The following is a 19,776-nucleotide window of genomic DNA, read 5'->3' on the forward strand; positions in this document are numbered from 1 at the left end:
AACGAGGGGAAAAAAGAAAGAGATACCCCAAACCACTATGAATTGAGTAGCTCTGGATATAACTAGTGCACCAACTCCTTATTCTGTAAGCCATCAATGAAAAGGGTCAGCTGTCCGAACACGCTGCAGATAACTAAATGACTCTAATTGATGAGGGAAAGTTCCTTGTAAAAGAAACTCCAGCTAACAAAATCTGGAAGAAACAGTTAGGAAATCACTGCCTTATAATAATTGAAATAACAGATTCGTGTAATGATCATCAAAGGGTCAGCCCACCCATCAACATTAGCATCAGTGAAAGTAAGACAAGCCTCCGAACGACGAGACTGGAAGCATGGGGGACCTCTTTAAAAAGGACACCTGCTCCAGGAGTGGCACTGAATGAAATTCACCCACTAGGCAACTTTCACAAACAGAAGTACAGGAGCTAGAGATGCATGTCAAATGATCCCAAAAGGAAGCAGCCACACAAATGCAGACTGCGGGAGGTTCTTTGTAGGAAAACAGACCAGTCTTCAAAGCAGATCAATAGGGCAAAAAGAAAAGAAAGGCAAGTTGGGACTGCTATGGACTTTATGTGGGCGGAATCCTTTCCAAATCTACCTGCTGCAAAGAGACAACTGGGAAAATTTAATTATGGACTAAGTGCTGACAATACCACGACATGACCATGGCTGGCAGCTACCTAAGCAAGGTCTCCTTTTTCAGGGGAGGCATATTGAAACATGCAGAGCTGAAACAGCACCATGGGACTTGCTTGAAAATACTTCAGCAAAGAGAAAACTTTTAAAACAGAGGCCAAAAAAAAGGCAGCAAAATACTGAAAATTGTTGAATCCAAATGATGGGCATTTAAGAGGTTTAATGCATTATTCTTTCTACTTCAGGGTAGGTTTGAATGGTGGTATGCATTTGAAATTTGTTATGAAAATACACCCGTCAGCACAGGTAGATACATTGCAAATAACTGTCATAAATTCCCGCAAAACCCCTTTGGATGTCCCACTGCAATGTGATGTGACAGCTCTTCTTGGCATGAGGGAGAGTCCTTCTTTTCCCCTCCTTGAATCTGGGCAGCAGCATGACTTGTTTCAAAGGGCGAACACAGCACAAGCAGAGGCCTGAAAAGCACCTGGCTTGCTCTCTTTCATTGCAGACACCCCTGTGACCCCCAGGAAGGAACCCAGGTTAGCCTGCAGGAGCAGTCACAGGGGAAAGAAATGAGATGCTCGGGCTGACAGTCTGCCGGCCTCCAGACATACGAGCAAGGAAATTCTAGATCCACAGTCCCTGCCAAGTCGCAGGCTGATGGCATCTGTGTGAGTGAGCCCAGGTGAGTCTAGCAAAAGGAACCACTCAGCTCATCTGAGCCCAAACAGCCAGCCCACAGAACCATGATTACGTTTAAAGATGCTAAGTATGGGGGTGCCTGTTACAAAGCAAGGACAAACTGATATGTAAACTAAACCTGTAGGAGTACTACAAAAACATATGCAAAACATCATCAGCTTCTTAGAACTGTGGGGCAAAGGCACGTACCCGGTCAGGGTATCTGAATGGGAGTTTCAGGGCACTGGAAAATGATGCACTGAAACTGCTCTAGAGACAGGGCCGGCTTGAGTAGTCTGCCTCCTTTTGTATGTATAATGAGAGCTAAAAAACCAATCAGTCCCTCCACAGATAGAGGCAAGTATGCCAGATAAACTTAAGGGAACATTTTTTTTTCTTTTCAGAACTAAAAAGGTCTGGCTGTGACCCTGGTCACCGTGATCAGACGTGACACAAAAGCCTTTGGGATGGTTGGTGGATGGCCCTGCCTGTCTCCTCAGACACACCCCAACTAGCCAGTGCTAGAGAGAGCCTGGCTGACCCTCCCTCCCCCTAGGGCCGCACTGGGGCTGCCTGGCACCCAGGAACACATCTGGGCCACCTTCCAACAGGGCAGATTTCACCCTGTGAACCCCAAGAACAAATCATGTCTCCTCTTTACGACAGATGTTCACCAGCGGATGATGGATTCCTGGGATTAGAGAGTGCTCAGGGTGTCACGGATAAACTAGGCAAAGTCACTGAGGTACACAGGGATGCTTCAGCTAAGGTATTTTTACTAAAAGAAAATATGAAAAGATTTTAAACTATGATCAATTTAGCTGATTTACACAGCTTTAAAATGATCTTCGTAAGGACTGTGTAGCTCATCTTAGTGTCATTAGCGAAATATTGTACTTGTAAAAGAAAATTTCAACATAGTTAAATATTTCTCCAAATTATTTCTCCATAATAGCTATTTATTTGGAAATATTTGAAAGTTAATTTGCTCCTTTAATTTTTGATGAATATGACCATTTTCAGTAAACTAGAATTACTTTTCACACCCCTGCCACCACATTTACATGCTAATTTATCCAGTCTCTTCATTTATATTTTTAAAGGTGCAGTATGGTTTTTTGGAAGTACATTTTTTGTTTGTTTGTTTGTTTCCTTTATTTATTTTTGGCTGTGTTGGGTCTTCGTTGCCATGTGGACTTTTCTCTAGTTGCAGTTATCCAGGGCTATTCTCTAGTTGCAGTGCCCAGGTTTCTGATTGCAGTGGGTTCTCTGTTGCTGAACACAGACTCTAGATGCACAGGCTTCAGTAGTTGTGGCACTTGGCCTCAGCAGTTGTGGTTCCCAGGCCCCAGAGTACAGGCTCAATAGTTGTGGCGCACAGGTTTAGTTGCTCCATGGCAAGTGGGATCTTCCTGGATCAGGGATCGAACCCGTGTCTCCTGCATTGGCAGGCAAATTATTTACCACTGAGCCACTAGGGAAGGTCCCTATAAGTACATTTTTTTTAAAGCACAAGAATCTTGAAAGTAAATAACCATATTTTATACTATTTTGAATTAGCAAATTATTATTCAGTAAATGCTATAAACCACGCGGGAGACCTGGGTTCGATTCCTGGGTTGGGAAGATCTCCTGGAGAAGGAAATGGCAACCCACTCCAGAACTCTTGCCTGGAAAATCCCATGGACAGAGGAGCCTGGTAGGCTACAGTCCACTGGGTCGCAAAGAGTTGGACATGACTGAGCAACTTCACTCACTCACTCAAATGCTGTAAAAGCTTTTTTGGACTATGGATTTGGATTAACATTATGCAACAAGGTTTAACAATATTTTGGGGAAGAACGGACTTAAAAAAAATTTTTTTTAAGTGGTGGCTGCTTTGTTATCTGTGAAACTACACTTACAGAGGATACATGGAAATCTGAGGCTGAGCTGAAGGTACACCAGGAACTAAGGGCCCCAGACACATCCCTCACCTGGGAGAGGCTTTGAGCTCCTGGCAGCTCTGCCTTCTCTTCTGGAAAGGGCCACACAAAGGGCTAGGAAAAGCCATTAACTCATTATCTTTCTACTTAAAACTAAAACAAATGTTCTCTTTGGCTAACAAAGTGTGGACACACATGCTGAAAGCATTAAAGAGAACGTGATGGAAATATCTGGAAAAGGTCTTCTGGGACTAAAGTTTCCTTATCTACACAGCAGTGGGGGTGGGAGATGGGGGCTGACTCCGAGGGATTTGTGTGGGTGGGGCCGGGCTGGATTAATTCTAAGACCCTTTCCAGCCGTGACTTTCAGTGATCTGAACAGTCAAAAACTGAAGATCCTTTTCATTCCTGAGGCCATGAGGCCACTGTGGGATGTGGTTATTTGGAGGTCTTACAAGTTTGGGAAATATACATATTATAAAACTATATACTTTGTTTCTATGAAAAGCTAACATTAGACCAGTTCAATCTTAAATGTGATTAATATTTCCACAAGAGAGTACATATTTATATAAAATGAAAAGCTTTATAACAACTGGGCAAATTAAAAAACACATAAAAATCCAACTTAATTTAAATCTGTGTGTGAGAGTTATGTTTTGAAAGGGTGTGGTTTCCTGGCTGGGTTGTTTGGAAACATTCTGACAAAGCCAAATTCACTTTTCTGATATCCTAAATCAGCAAGGAACAGGCACCTAAAATAGCACAGAAATGGATATTCCTATACATATAATTAATTTAAATCAACTAAGAACAGTGATTTTTAAAAGATTTGTAATCTGTATTCTCCTAATTCCCTTTTAGAGATAGTCTACACAATTAGCTGGATTGGAAAATGTAGCAACATTTCGCATACTTTTCACTCATTCACTCATTAATCCTCAGCAAATATTTCTTCCTTGGTGGCTCAGACAGTAAAGAATTGCCTGCAACACAGGAGAGCCAGCCAGGTTCTATCCCTAGGCCACGAAGATTCCCTAGAGAAGGGAATGGCAACCCACTCCAGTATTCCTGCTTGGGAAATCCTATGGACAGATGAACCTGGTGGGGTCGCACGACTGAGTGACTAACACTTAATTTTTTACAAATATTTATATATCTCTTAGTATGTGCCAGAAGTAATGTCTGTTAATTTTTTTTCCAGTTTTTCTTTTTCATACTCCTGCTTTTGCTAGGTATGAGGCCATATTCAGATGACTCAAGCATACTTATAAAATTGAAATATAGTTGATTTACAACACTGTGTTAATTTCTGCTAAATAAATAAATAATTTTAAAAGAATACCTTTAAAATATGGTACTAAAACCAGAATGCTTTCTTACTAAGGGAGAAACACACCCCTCAGGGTCACCCCTCACATTGCAGTGTCAGCAGGAACAAAGAGATATTCAAGTACTTTCTTACTGTTCACCATCCCCATCCCCCACAAGGGAAGCACAGTTCCGGATGGACTTAACTTGTGCTTCTCCGACTATTGTTAAGAGAAGTTATTCTTGTAATGACCAACTTTTAGAGAGTCAATCCAGGACACAGCAATAACAGACAAAAAAACATAATAATATAACATTTAGCAAGTAATTATACACATATTATTGCTTTAACCTAAAAAATAGGTACTGATGGAAATTATATTATTCTGCATTATTTCTCTGTTATATAAATGTTATTATTTAAATAAAACAACAACAGAATTTGTTGAGTGGCAATCAGTAGTAATTAACAGGAGAAAAATGATGCATGAGAAATATATAACAATATTTTTAAATGTTTCTTGTGTCCTCTGATACAGCAATTTAGTTCATTTAAAATCATTTATTAGATATTTAGATTTTGTAGACTGTAATGGTACAACTATTCTGTGTCATACTGTAATGGTGCATACATGACTATGAGCTTGTCAGAACACACAGAACTGTACAACACAAAGAATGAACTCTTAATGTTAGCTATGGGCATTGAGTGAGTGAGTGAAGTGAGTGAAAGTCGCTCAGTTGTGTCTGACCCCTTGCGACCCCATGGACTATACAGTCCATGGAATTCTCCAACCCATAATATTGGAATGGGTAGCCTTTCCCTTCTCCTGGGGATCTTCCCAACCCAGGGATCGAACCCAGGTCTCCCAATTTGCAGGCGAATTCTTTACCCGCTGAGCCACAAGGGAAGCCCAGCTATGGACATTAGTTATTTTAAATGTTAAGTCCCTCTGCATTTAATAACTTTTTTTCCTTCAGCACATTTTGTCTTGTATTAGTATGCCACTGTGGCTCTCTTACAGTCACTGCATGATATGTCTTTCCCATTCTTTTACTTTCAACCCCTGTGAATCTAATGGACTTTTAAAAAAATCCAGCCTGACAATCTGTGAATTTTGATTGGAGTCTTTAATCCATGCACATTTAGTTTTATAACTTATCTAGTTGGAAGTATCTCTACCATCTGGATATTTATTTTCTATACGACTCTGTGTTTTGTTCCTCTATTCCTCCTCTATTGCCTCTTTTTCAGTAAGTAGATGTTTTGTTATGTATCATTTTCATTTTTTCATGGACCTTTGGACTATTTTTGGTTTCAGTTATCTTCCTGCATGCTAGGTCACTTCAGTCATGTCTGACTCTTTGCAATCCCATGGACTGTAGCCCGCCAGGTTCCTCTGTCCATGAGCTTCTCCAGGCAAGAATACTGGAGTGGGTTGCCTTTTCCTTCTGCAGGGGATCTTCCTGACCCAGGAATCAAACCTGGGTCTCCTGCATTGCAGTCAGATACTTTACCGTCTGAGCCACTATTATTTAACTATGATACACACACACACAAATGTCCTGTTCCTTTCTGCTCCACAACACCATAGGGTATTAGTATCATTACTCTGTTTCCTTTCCCTATAATACCTGCCTGCCTTTATCAAGCCCACAGGACAATGATGCCTGGTGTCAGTCCAGTGCGATGACATCAAGCTAAATATCCTCTCAACAAAAATGAGCAGGTTTTCAGACTTGTAGTAATTCATTTCCACCTCTCCAAAAATGTCCACCCACTTCATATCTACAGGCTTGTTAAGCAGGTTGTCTGCATCTATAAATTCATCAAATGAGCTACATCTAAAAGATCCACTGCTTTATAAAAACTCTTCATTTTGAAACAATTACAGATTCAGGAGAAACTGCAAAGCAATGTACAGGGAAGTTGCATGTTGCCTTCACCGTGACTACACTGAGGTCAGCACCAAACACATCCCCAGGACAACGCTGCTACCAAAAATGTACACTGGACAACCAGAGACTGTCTGGATTTCATGAGCTGTCTGTGCATGGGTGCCTGCTCTATGCTGCTCTTTTTAACCACAATCACCACCCCCTCCCAAGACATTCACTCACACTCGGCCTTTCCCACAGGGCTCCCTCCTATCAGCCCCTCATAACCACACCCATCCTGTCCCCCATTCCCTGACCCAGCAACTAGTGATCTGATCTTCATCTCTGTAATTACATTGCTTCACAAATATTACATACATGTAATCACAAGGTATGTAAACTTTCAGAACTGGCTTTTTTCACTTGGCACAGTTTCCCTGAGATTTCCACAAGCTGCTGCACATCCCAGTGGCTCGTTCCCTCTTGGTGCTGAGTGGTGTCCAGGGTACGGATGGATCAAAGTCTGCTCAACCCTCACTCACTGAAGGATACCGTCATGGGCAAACCCTATGAGTGTCTGTGTACCGATCCCAGCATGGAAATAACTCCTTACTTCTCTGGGATAAATGCCCAAGAATTCAAAAGCTGAGTCCCTACAGTGAATCCATGTTTAGTTCTGAAAGGAACTGCCCACCTATTTTCCAGGAAAGCTGTACCACTTTACATCCTCACAGCAAGGACTGAGGGATCCAGATGCTCTGCGTCTTCGGTATTGTCCATAGGTTACCCTTTAGCCACTCTGATGACTAAGTGTGTAATGATATCTGAGATGGTTTTAGTCTGCATTTCCCTAATGGCTAATGATATTGAACAGCTTGCCAGGTGTGGGTTTTCTTTTTTTTTTGGCACACCACAAGATCTTCATCCAGAGCCCAGGAACTGAACCCAGGCTCTTGGCCCTGAAACTGCAAAGTCCTAACCACTGAACTGCCAGGAAATTCCCCCATTTTCCCAACAAATTTTTCTTTACTGTTATTTTGAGAATTCTTTAAACAGTTTAGATATAAGCTGTTTGGATTTGTTGGATTCCTGGTTTGCAAACACTTTTTTCTGGTAAATAGCTTCTCTGAATCCTTTCAATAGACTCTTTCCCAGAGCAAAGGCTGTTTTGATGAATTCGAACTTATCAATTTTTCCCTCTTATGAATCACACTTTTGGTATCAAGTCTAAGAGTTCCCAGCCCTCTTCTAAGTCCTGAAGATCTTTTCATACATTGTTTTCTAGAAGTTCTATAGTTTTACGTTTTACATTTAAGTTTGTCTATCTTTTTTTTTTTTTTCAATTAGCAATAATCACACCTCATAAACCTCACTGGTTATGATACTGCCACTATGCAAAGCTTGTCTATCATTCTTCAGCTCAATTCAGTCCCTCGGTTGTGTCTGACTCTTTGCGAACCCATGGACTGCATCACACCAGGCTTCCCTGTCCACCACCAACTCCCAGAACTGGCTCAAAGTCATGTCCATTGAGTCGGTGATGCCATCCAACCATCTCATCCTCTATTGCCCACTTCTCCTCCTGCCTTCAATCTTTCCCAGCATCAGGGTCTTTTCCAATGAGTCAGTTCTTTGCATCAGTTGGCCAAAGCATTGGAGCTTCAGCTTCAGCTTCGGTCCTTCCAATGAATATTCAGGACTGATTTCCTTTAGGATTGACTGGTTTGATCTCCTTGCTGTCCAAGGGACTCTCAAGAGTCCTCTTCAACACCTCAGTTCAAAAGCATCAATCTTCAGCACTCAGCTTTCTTTATGGTCCAACTTTCATATCCATACATGACTACTGGAAAAACCATGACTTTGACTTTGTGGGCAAAGTAATGTCTCTGATTTTTAATACGCTGAGTTTGTCATAGCCTTTCTTCCAAGGAGCAAGCGTCTTTTAATTTCATGGATGTAATCAGCAGTGATTTTGGAGCCCAAGAAAATAAAATCTGTCACTGTTTCCATTGTTTCCCCATCTATTTGCCATGAAGTGATGGGATCAGATGCCATGATCTTCATTTTTGGAACGCTGAGTTTTATGACAGCTTTTTCACTCTCCGCTTTCACTTTCATCAAGAGGTTCTTTAGTTCCTCTCTGCTTTCTGCCATAAGTGTGGTGTCATCTGCATATCTGAGGCTATTGATATTTTTCCTAGCAATTTTGATTCCAGTTTGTGCTTCATCCAGCCTGGCACTTTGCATGATGTACTCCACATATAAGTTAAATGAGCAGGGTGACAATATACAGCTTTGACATACTCTTTCCCCAATTTGGAATCAGTCTGTTATTCCATGTCCAGTACTAACTGTTGCTTCTTGACCTGCATACAGGTTTCTCAGGAGGCAGGTAATGTGGTCTGGTATTCCCATCTCTTTAAGAATTTTCCACAGTTTGTTGTGATCCACACAATCAAAAGCTTTAGTGTAGTCAATGAAGCAGAAGTAGATGTTTTCCTAGAATTCTCTTGCTTTGTCTATGATCCAACCGATGTTGGCAATTTGATCTCCAGTTCCTCTGCCTTCTCTAAATCCAGCTTGAACATCTGGAAGCTCTCAAGTTTACATACTATTGAAGCCTAGCTGGGAGAATTTTCAGCATTACTTTGTTAGTGTGTGAGATGAGTGCAATTGTGTGGTAGTTTGAACATTCTTTGGCATTGCCTTCCTTTGGGATTGGAATGAAAACTGACCTTTTCCAGTCCTGTGGCCACTGCTGAGTTTTCCAAATTTGCTGGCATATTGAGTACATCATCTTTTAGGATCTGAAATACTCAACTGGAATTCCATCACCTCTGCTAGCTTTGCCTATAGTAATGCTTTCCAAGGCCCATCATCATTTTTAAACTACCCAAATGGATAAGTTACACCTCTCTCAGAGAAAATAGTTTTAAAGCAAAAATATAATTTGAACTTGTGGAAACAAAGTTTTAGTTTAATTGAGAAAGTTGCCCTTATCTGATGACTTAACTTTTAAACAGTCATTAAAAAATGAGTCATCTTCTCACCATATGAGTTTTTGCCTCAACCTAAACATAACAGCAAACAACTTGGGTGCAGTTGCTCCATCTTTTCCTAGGTTTCTTACACATCGTCAAAGACCATCAAGCAGTTCCGAAGAAATAGCATACAAATATTCAGACCTCTTTTCTCCATTCTCATCTTCAGCGTGTATCCACTTCAGAGAAGGACATGCCTTTTATCTGCACTTTGGAAAAAGGATTTGGGGGGTGAGAGTGTAGGGAATACCATTTTATGTCAGGTCAAAGGTTTAATATCACATGATGCCTGAGAACACCACCAGCCACTGGGTCGACAATCTCTTTGCATTTCTATAAATGCAAACATTGCATTAAGTGCTTCTAAACATTCTGAGGGAGAAGGCAATGGCACCCCACTCCAGTACTGCTGCCCGGAAAATTCCATAGATGGAGGAGCCTGGTGGGCTGCAGTCCATGGGGTCGCTAAGAGTCAGACACGACTGACTGACTTCACTTTCACTTTCCACTTTCATGCACTGGAGAAGGAAATGGCAACCCCTCCAGTGTTCTTGCCTGGAGAATCCCATGGACGGAGAAGCCTGGTAGGCTGCAGTCCATGGGGTCGCACAGAGTTGGACACGACTGAAGCGACTTGGCAGCAAACATTCTGAGGAAGCTGAAAAGTAACCAAACACTTACATTAGGAAAGCATCTCAGGTGAATCTTTTTAGGAGTGTTGTGTATGAGGTGTGCAGGCATGTAGCATGTGAGACCAATTCAGTTTCTTCACTCAGACTAACTGGGATTCACATTTGCTCTGTCTGCTAAACAGACAGATAAAGAGAGTAGGACAAGATATCAACAACCTTGCACTGTTTGCTTACTGAGGTATCATTTAAACCTTCACAGAAACGAAAGAAAGTGTTAGTTGCTCAGTCATGCCTGACTCGCCCAGCCCATGGACTATAGTCTGCCAGGCTCCTCCACCTCTGGGATTTTCCAGGCAAGAATATTGGAGTGGGTTGCCATTTCCTTCTCCAGGGAATCTTCCTGACACAGGGCTCAAACCCGGGTCTCCTGCATTGCAGGCAGACTCTTTATGGTTTGAGCCACAGAAATGAAGATGATCTGAAATGTCAATTTACAAATCAAAACACCTCACAGCTGGGTAGAACACTTCTGCTGCCCCGAACTGACGCACCCCTGACCTACTGCAGAAGCAGAATGTTGGACATGCCCTGACAGGATCAGATCTAAGCCACACAGCCCAAAACGTCTGCCAGGGAGATTTCCTCTTTCTTGCCCAGGTGGCACATTACTGCAACTTCTGGATCAGGAAATGTAACCTTCCTCAGTTTCATAGAGTAGTCAAACAATAAGGTCATATTGCATTCCTATGGCCTGCCAGAGATTCTTCCACACCAGCTAGTCTCAATTGCATACTGGTGTCTTTAGCAGAGATAGAGGACTTTTGATCGACTGGGAAATACCTGCCTATCTCAGCCCCAGTTGGTGGGCTCCCCTCTGAACTTCCACAGCCCCCTCCCCATGCCCTGCCCCCGCTCCGTTCTGGGTGCTGCACTCTAGGCTCTGTTTGGGTCACCTGCTCTTCCTGATCCAGTCCTCCTGGTCCCCGTGCATCTTTTTATCTGTTGTTAAAATTTCATGGTCATTCTGCCTTTTTCAGGAGGTCTGGGCGATGCTGCCACTGCTATTGCAATTGTTTTCATTTTAATTATCTGAATCCTTAGAAAGCATGATCAGAATGTTCACAATGTTTAACACTCTAACCAGCACTATCTCAACACAAAGCACACAGTTAACCAACAGTCAACACCGAATTCTTAATACTTGGGTTGCATCACCCTTAATTACACACTTAAACCTCCCCGGCTTGGTGATGCAACAATGGTGCATTTACTGTGACCTGCAAATCGTGGTGCCACCAGCGGTCAGCGCAGAAAGAGTGACAACTGGCACAGAAGGTAAACAACCCACACAGGACCCATGAAACACTAAAATGGTGTTATTTCCAGCCCCTATTTGGGGGGAGGGGACCATCTTATGGGCTGTGTACTCCCCTTCACCCAACCTTCAGTACCCATCACCAGAAGCCAGGGTTTCATGTCCCAGGGTGTGATTTCTTGGGACACAGGATATTGAATGCTAGAATGAGGACACTCCGTGCCAAAGAAGTCAGTGAATCCCTCAGGGACACCACAGAAGAGCCTTCTAGGGGGCTCTGGGCCAGGATGACCCCACTCTCTGGTTCCGGTGGAATCTTTCTGGACAATCGGGGGAGACGGCTCAGAGAGCAGATAAACGGGCACACCTCCCCTCCTTCTCAGCTGCATCCCCACTTCATAACTAGACCAAAAGTTATAACTGTCCACAGCCTCCTCACTCCCCAAAAGGAAGAGGGGCAGGCTCTGAACCGGAGAGCACAGCGTACAGACTTCCTCAGACATCACTACTCAAGGCAAACAAGAGAGCTGCCCGCAGCAGCACCTGCCATGAACACAAAGCACTGGTCTTCACCAACCACTATATTTCTCTATTAGATGCCACACACCATTCTGCATGTTTGGGATACAAGAAAGAATAGAGAGAATGTCTCTCTCCTCAAAGAATCTCTCCTCCTAGAGAAGGAGACGATATATGAAAAAAGAACTAGAGAACGAGGGCTGAGAGCAGGTGGAGACAAGGGAAGCAGAGAACAAGGAGGTTTGCTTGGATGGGGGCTTGGGGAAGGCATGCCCAGGAGGCAGGTCAGTGGGAGGGTAACATCTGACACAGAAAAACATGACCCCGAGAATAAGTCCCTGTATTTCAAAGTTCTTGGACATTTCAAAGGGTGCCACCACTTTGAGGGCAGGAGCTGGCATTTCCCATGAGCAGCAAGGAGACCCCACCAAGGGTGCACGTGACTGCATGCAGTTGACAAGAAGGGGAGGCAAGCCTGGCAGCATTCCTGCCAGCCTAGAGGGCTGGGTTTCTCCGTGATGGGATGGTAGGGGCGCTGATCCCCACACCCCATGCAGTCCTGACTGGAGTCGGGTCTGGCAAGTCCATGACAAAGAGCTGACCAGGCAGAAGGGTAGGCGGAAAATATTTCAGCAAAAATATTTAACCCACTGAAGATAATTTATATCTGTGTACAAACAACCTGCTGGTTAAAATGGATCCTTAACTGCTCATTAAAAGAAGGTCTGTCCTCCAGGACCTATACTTTGGAGCACTTAGTTACCACTGAATTGTAGTCACAGTATCAGCAAAGTAGAGAAAGGCTGCATTTATTTATATGCTATAACTTTACTTCTTTGACTAAGTAAATTTATACCATACACGTCAGTGGAGATGCTGTCCATTGATTCCACGTAGGGTCTGCTGGCAGAGCCCACAGGATGTGCTGAGAGAAGAGACGCCAGAACAGAGCAAGAGAGGAGCCAAGGAAAATGCTAAGATTTTTTTATCTAAGCTACTGAAAGTGTGGAGCCTCCAGCAAATAAGACCATATACTGTGTGGAAAACTAGGTTTTGGTGGCTGACGTCAGCACCTAGTTTTGGCATGTTGTGCAAGAGGCTCGTGTGGATGTCCATGGAGAAACACTGGGTCAGTGTGGGAAATGCGATTGGACTTGAGGTCCAGGGTGAATACAGAGATCATCAGTGTGAGGTTCTCTCTGAAGCCATTGGTGGTGAGCTCACATAGCAGGGGCTGTGAATGCACAGAAGAGACCCAGGATGGAGCATGTCAGGGTCAGAAGTCAGGGAGAAGCGGCCCAGGTGACTACGAATGAGGAACCAACAAGACGGAGGACAGTGTCTTAGAAGTCAAGTGAGGCTGATGTTTGAAGGAGGAGGGACTGATCAACTGTGAACCATGGCAAATGCTGTCACCTGGCTAAGAAGGAGAACTGACCAAATGGACACCCCAAATCCTCACAAAAGGTACGTTAAACCAGTTTGTAATCTTTTAATAAGTCCTTATAATTAAACATGACATTTACAGACATGTTTATCTCCTTTCCTAAATCTCACTGAAATGACACCAAGTTATAAACACACAAGGACAAAGAGACAGCACTGGTCAGGAAGTGTCTCCTTCCTCTACCTCTCCCCTAAAACCTTAATCAGACCCTGGAATCTATTCCAGACAACATCCCAACAGACCCTCAAAATGCATGAAGCAAAAACTGACAAAGATGAAAAGCCCCTCCTTGCAGTTAGGAACTGCAGGCTCCTCTCAGCAGGTCTGATTAAAAGTGTATAGCACTAAATACTTGAATGGAAAATGCTGGAAGGTCTCAAATTAATAACCTAACTTCCTACCTCAACAAACTGGGGGTGGGGGTAGGGAGAGCAAAATCAAGCCAAAGTGAACAGAAGGAAGTAATACAGATAAGACTAAAACCCAGCAAAATTAAAAACAGAAAAATAAAAGATAAAAGCAAAAATCAGAAGGCTGGTTCTTGGGGGAGGAGGATCAATAAAATTGAACAAAAGTCTAATGAGACTGACAAATATAAAAAGAGAGAAAACACAAAAGACCATTATCAGGAATGAAATAAGGGACATCAGTACAAATCCCATAGTCAATGATAAAATAACAAGGAAATCCCATGAACAACCTTTTCAGAAATTTGAAAATTCAAAAGAAATGGACTAAATACCTCAAACCCCACAAACTACCAAAACTCAACCAAGATCAAATAATCAATCTGAATAGTCTTGTCACCTTTAAAAAATGCATATCTAACTTTAAAGCTTCCAAAAGATAAATTTCCAGGGCCAAAAGGATTCACTGGAGAATTCTACCAAGCATTTAAGTGAGAATTAACACTAATCAAGGGCGACCCTGGTGGCTCAGCAGTAAAGAATCCGTCTGCCAATGCAGGAGACAAGGGTTCAACCTCTGGGTCAGCCAGATCCCCTGGAGGAGGAAATGGCAACTCACTCCACTATTCTCGCCTAGAGAATCTCATGAACAGAGAAGCCTGGCAGGCTAAAGTCCATGGATTAGCACAGAGTCAGCTGTGACTGAGTGACTAAACACTACCACCACCACTAACAAAAATCCCTATAAGATATTTATTGATACAATATTATTTCAAAGTATATATAGGAAGAAGTATATATTAAGAAGAGGTGGCAAGAATACATACAACTATACAAAAAAGATCTTCAAGACCCAGATAATTATGATGTGACCCAGATCACTCACCTAGAGCTAGACATTCTGGAGTGCGAAGTCAAATGGGCCTTAGGAAGCATCACTACAAGCAAAGCTAGTGGAGGCAATAGAATTCCAGTTGAGCTATTTCAAATCCTAAAAGCTGATGCTGTGAAATTGCTCCACTCAATATGCCAGCACATTTGGAAAACTCAGCAGTGGCCACAGGACTGGAAAAGGTCAGTTTTCATTCCAATCCCAAAGAAAGGTAATGCCAAAGAATGCTCAAGCTACCACACAATTGCATTCATCTCACATGCTAGCAAAATAATGCCCAAAATTCTCCAAGCCAGGCTTCAACAGTACATCAACCATGAACTTCCAGATGATCAAACTGGATTTAGAAAAGGCAGAGGAACCAGAGATCAAATTGTCAACATCCGCAGGGTCATCAAAAAAGCAAGAGAGTTCCAGAAAAACATCTACTTCTGCTTTATTGACTATGCATGCCAAAGCCTTTGACTGTGTGGATGACAACAAACTGCGGAGAATTCTTAAAGAGATGGGAATATCAGACCACCTTACCTGCCTCCTGAGAAATCTGTATGCAGGTCAGGAAGCAACAGTCAGAACTGGACATGGAACAACAGACTGGTTCCAAACTGGGAAAAAGAGTATGTCAAGGCTGTATATTGTCACCCTGCTTATTTAACTTAGATGCAGAGTACATCATGTGAAATGCCAGGCTGGATGAAGCACAAGCTGGAATCAAAATTGCTGGGAGAAATATCAATAACCTCAGATATACAGATGACACCGTCCTTCTGGCAGGAACAGAAAAAGAACTAAAGAGCCTCTTGATGAAAGTGAAAGTGGAGAGTGAAAAAGCTGTCTTAAAACTCAACATTCAAAAAATGAAGATCATGGTATCTGATCCTTCACTTCATGTCAAATAGATGGAGAAACAATGGTAACAGTGACAGACTTTATTTCCTGGGCTCCAAAATCACTGCAGATGGTTAATGCAGCCATGAAATCAAAGGACTCTCGCTCCTTGGAAGAAAAAATATGACCAACCTAGACAGCATATTAAAAAGCAGAGACATTACTTTGCCCACAAAGGTCTATCTAGTCAAAACTATGGTTTTTCCAGTAGTCATGTATGGATGTGAGAGTTGGACTATAAAGAAAGCTGAATGCTGAAGAATTGATGCTTTTTAACTGTGGTGTTGGAGAAGACTCTCCAGAGTCCCTTGGACTGCAAGGGGATCAAACCTGTCAATCCTAGAGGAAATCAGTCCTGAATATTCATTGGAAGGACTGATGCTGAAGCTAAAGCTCCAATACTTTGGCCATCTGATGCAAAGAACTGACTCACTGGAAAAGACCCTGATGGTGGGAAAGATTGAAGGCAGGAGGAGAAGGGGACGACAGAGGATGAGATGGTTGGATGGCATCACCGACTCAATGGATATGAATTTGAGCCAGCTCTGGGAGTTGGTGATGGACAGGGAAGCCTGGCATGCTACAGTCCATGGGGTTGCAGAGTCGGACATGACTGAGTGACTGAAGTGAACTGAATACATAGGAAGGCAAAGAAATTAGAGTAGGTAGATTCATTTTGAAAAAATAAATTAAATGGGAGGAATCAAGTCTATGTGGTCTCAGGAATCAAGTCTGTGTGGTTTATTACACATCTACAGTAACCAAGACTATGTGGTATGGACAAAGATCGGTATTACCAATACAGACATGCCCGGTTCGTCTTGACAAAGGTGCAATTCCAAGGAAGGACAGCTTTTCGAACAAGCAGTGCTCTAGCAATTAGACATTCATTGGCCAAAAAAAAAAAGAATATGGACCAAAATCTCACATCCTATACATAAACTAATTCAAAACTGATCAGACACTTAAATGCAAAACGTTTAGTGGAAAAAAAGAGAAAATCTTCAGGATCTCAGGTTAGGTAAATATTCATTGGAAGGACTGATGCTAAAGCTGAAGCTCCAATACTTTGGCCACCTGATGCAAAGAACTGACTCATTGGGAAAAACCCTGATGCTGGGAATTATTGAGGGCAAAGGGAGAAGGGGGAGACAGAGGATGAGATGGTTGGATGGCATCACCGACTCAACGAACATGAGCTTGAGCAAACTCCAGAAGATAGTGAAGCACAGGGAAACCTGGCATGCTGCCATTCATGGGGTCAAAAGAGCTGGACATGACTGAGTGAATGAACAACAAGAACAAAGATTTCCGAAACTCAACATCGAAAGGACAACCCACCGGAGGAAATAGTGAAGAACTGCACATCATCAAACTTAAACACTTTTGCTCTGCCAAGGACCCTGTTAAGACGATGGAAAAGACAAGCCACAGACTTGAAGAAAATAATCGCAAACCACATACCTAACAGAGAGACTAAAATATATAAGTAACAGACGTTTCACTGAAGGGAATATTCACATGGTTATTAGCATGAAAAGATGTTCAACGTCCTGAGCCCTCAGGGAAATGCACATGCAGTGAGGTACCACTGCACATATATCAGTCAGAATCTGCTTTGTGACAATACCAAATGCCCAGAAAGGACCTAGGAAAACTGGGTCACTCATACATTGCTGGGCTGCCCAGCTGGTGCTAGTGGTAAAGAACCTGCCTCCAGATGCAGGAGACGCAGGTTCCACCCCTGGGTCCGGAAGATCCCCTGAAGCAGGACATAGCAACCCACTACCATATTCTTGCCTGGAGAATCCACAGAGGATCCTGACGGACTATAGTCCATAGGGTCACAAAGAGCCGGACGTTACTAAAGTGATTTAGTACACACGCATACGTTGTTGGTGGAAACTCGGTTTGGTAAAGCCACTCTAAAAATGTTTGGCAGTTTCTTATGAAAGTAAACATGCAATTAGTACACCCAGAAATTTCATTCTTGGGCATTTATCTCAGCAAAATTAAAACTGATATGCACACAAGAACTTGCACATGAATGTTCACAGTAGCTTTACTTATAAGAGTCCCAGACTAGAGTCAGTCCAGGTGTTCTTCAGCTGGTGAGTTACACTGGGGTCCAGCTATACCAGGGAATACTATTTGTCAATAAAAAGGAAAAACCAAGTTAAATCTGTAACAATTTGGCTGAATCCCCAGGAAATCCTATTGAGTGAAATAAGCCAATCCCAAAAGGTTCAGTCTGCACCGAATGCTTGATTCCATTTATATGACATTTGAAATTATAGTATCTTATAAACAAAGAATTAGCTGTTGTCAGGAGTTAGGGACCTGCCAGGGGAAGGGAAAAAGTTGCACGTGGTTATAAAAAAGCGACATATGAGAGCTTATTGTGGTCTTGGAAATAGTATTTTGACTGTAGTGGGAGATACACACAAACCTACACATGTTGCACAAGTGATGAAACTGTACAGAACTTAACACACACATACAAATAAAACTAAGGAAATATCAATAAGATCAGTGGACTGTATCAATGTCAATAACCTGGTTGTGATATTAAACTGTCCTTCTATAAAATGTTATAAATGGGGAAACTGAACAAAGTATTCAAGGGACTTCTCTGTATTGATTTTCATAACTTCATGTGAAATTACAACTATCTGAATAAAATTTTAATTAAAAATATAAAAGCCTACATAAACAGATATATTCAGATCAAAGTGGTTTCATTTTTTTCTACAAACTTCATATTTAACACAATGGCCACGCTATAAAAACTGAATAAGAGGAACGGATACCCTGTGGTTATTTATCAACATATCAAAACTAAAATAAATACAAGTACATTCTAAAAATATATTCAAAGCTCTGTAAAATGTAATCAGACAAGGTTACTAAATGTTCTTGTTTTCCGGATCATGACAATGATTTCCTTACATCAAAACCTAGAAATGAATATCCTTTGTTGACTGACTTTTGCAATGAATGCTGTTCTACCACGATAACAATACCAAGGCAATGGTGGTTTTTTCATGAGCGGCTCCCTCATGGAGGGAGCAACCGTGCATTTGCATCTCCAGCAGGCGGTTGCAGGACCTTCTCCACATCACCACCAGGCTCCCACGAAGCAGGGAGAAGAAAGTGGATGCATCTCAGTACTTCCCCTCTAATAATACATGGAGACATGACCAGTCAGTCCATTCTTGTGCCATGACATTTTCAAAAGAAATCATGTAATTACTCGGAAAAAAAATACGTATTTACCAAATATGTATTTACCATGTGCAGGAAGTTAGGTGAGCAATGAAAGGTGGCCCCTTTAGCTAACTGACCAATAGCCACCTAATCCCACCGAACAGTTTATCAGTCCCACCCATGATACACCCACCAGTCCTCCAAAAATTGGGGGCCGAAAAGAACCCCTTACTGCCTTGTTGCTGTTCAGCTGCTCAGTCATGTCCGACTCTTTGTGACCCCTTGGACTGCAGCATGCCATATCCTTCTACCATCTCCCAGAGTTTGCTCCATTTTGTCAGTGATGCCATCCAACCAACTCATCCTCTGTCTACTGGTGGGACTATCCCTACTCTGGAACATGTTTTATACTGAAGTAACCTTTGGTGGTCACTGGACTCATTAGCTGCTCATAAATACTCCATGAATACATACATCTAATTAGAGTAGACTGAATTATGAGAAAAACTGGAGGATAGAGAATCTTGTTATATAACCTGCAGCTGTCAATCAACAACCCCCCTGGATTATGCAAATAGCCCTGCCTTAAAAATTCTGTACTGCAGCCCTCTGGGGCCATTGCCTCCCCGGCATGGCCCATCTCTCCCTTGAAGTGTCCTCTCTGTTCTTCCTTTCTGTGTGCTCAGTCATGTCCATCTCTTCAAGACCTGTTCTTTCTTTCCTTATTGTTAATAAGCTTTCTTGCAACAGATAAGAACTTATTCTTCTCTGTGTCCTTACCAGGAACTGAGGTCCACGTGAGGAAGGGTCTCCAGACTCTACTACACTAACATAGATACAAAAAAGATAGAGAAGCACCAAAAAGCTATAAACAAGACAGCCAGCCTCTGTGCTGGCAACTGGGGGGTGGTGTCCACAGTAGGGTGGATGGTGGCCCATGAGACAAGTCCACACCCTGATCCACAGGAGCTGGAAAATGTGACCTT

The 19,776-nt window shown here is 42.5% G+C and overlaps 1 protein-coding gene and 1 pseudogene across 6 annotated transcripts in view; both read right to left on the reverse strand.

Moving 5' to 3' along the window:
• Positions 1-19,776, reverse strand: part of TJP1 (tight junction protein 1) — a 259,314-nt gene that overhangs the window by 121,842 nt on the left and 117,696 nt on the right. The gene's annotated exons all lie outside the window — the stretch shown is intronic.
• LOC133234843 (U4 spliceosomal RNA) lies at positions 7,766-7,844 on the reverse strand (annotated as a pseudogene).

Source organism: Bos javanicus, chromosome 21, assembly GCF_032452875.1.
Source record: "Bos javanicus breed banteng chromosome 21, ARS-OSU_banteng_1.0, whole genome shotgun sequence".
Lineage (NCBI taxonomy): Eukaryota > Metazoa > Chordata > Mammalia > Artiodactyla > Bovidae > Bos > Bos javanicus.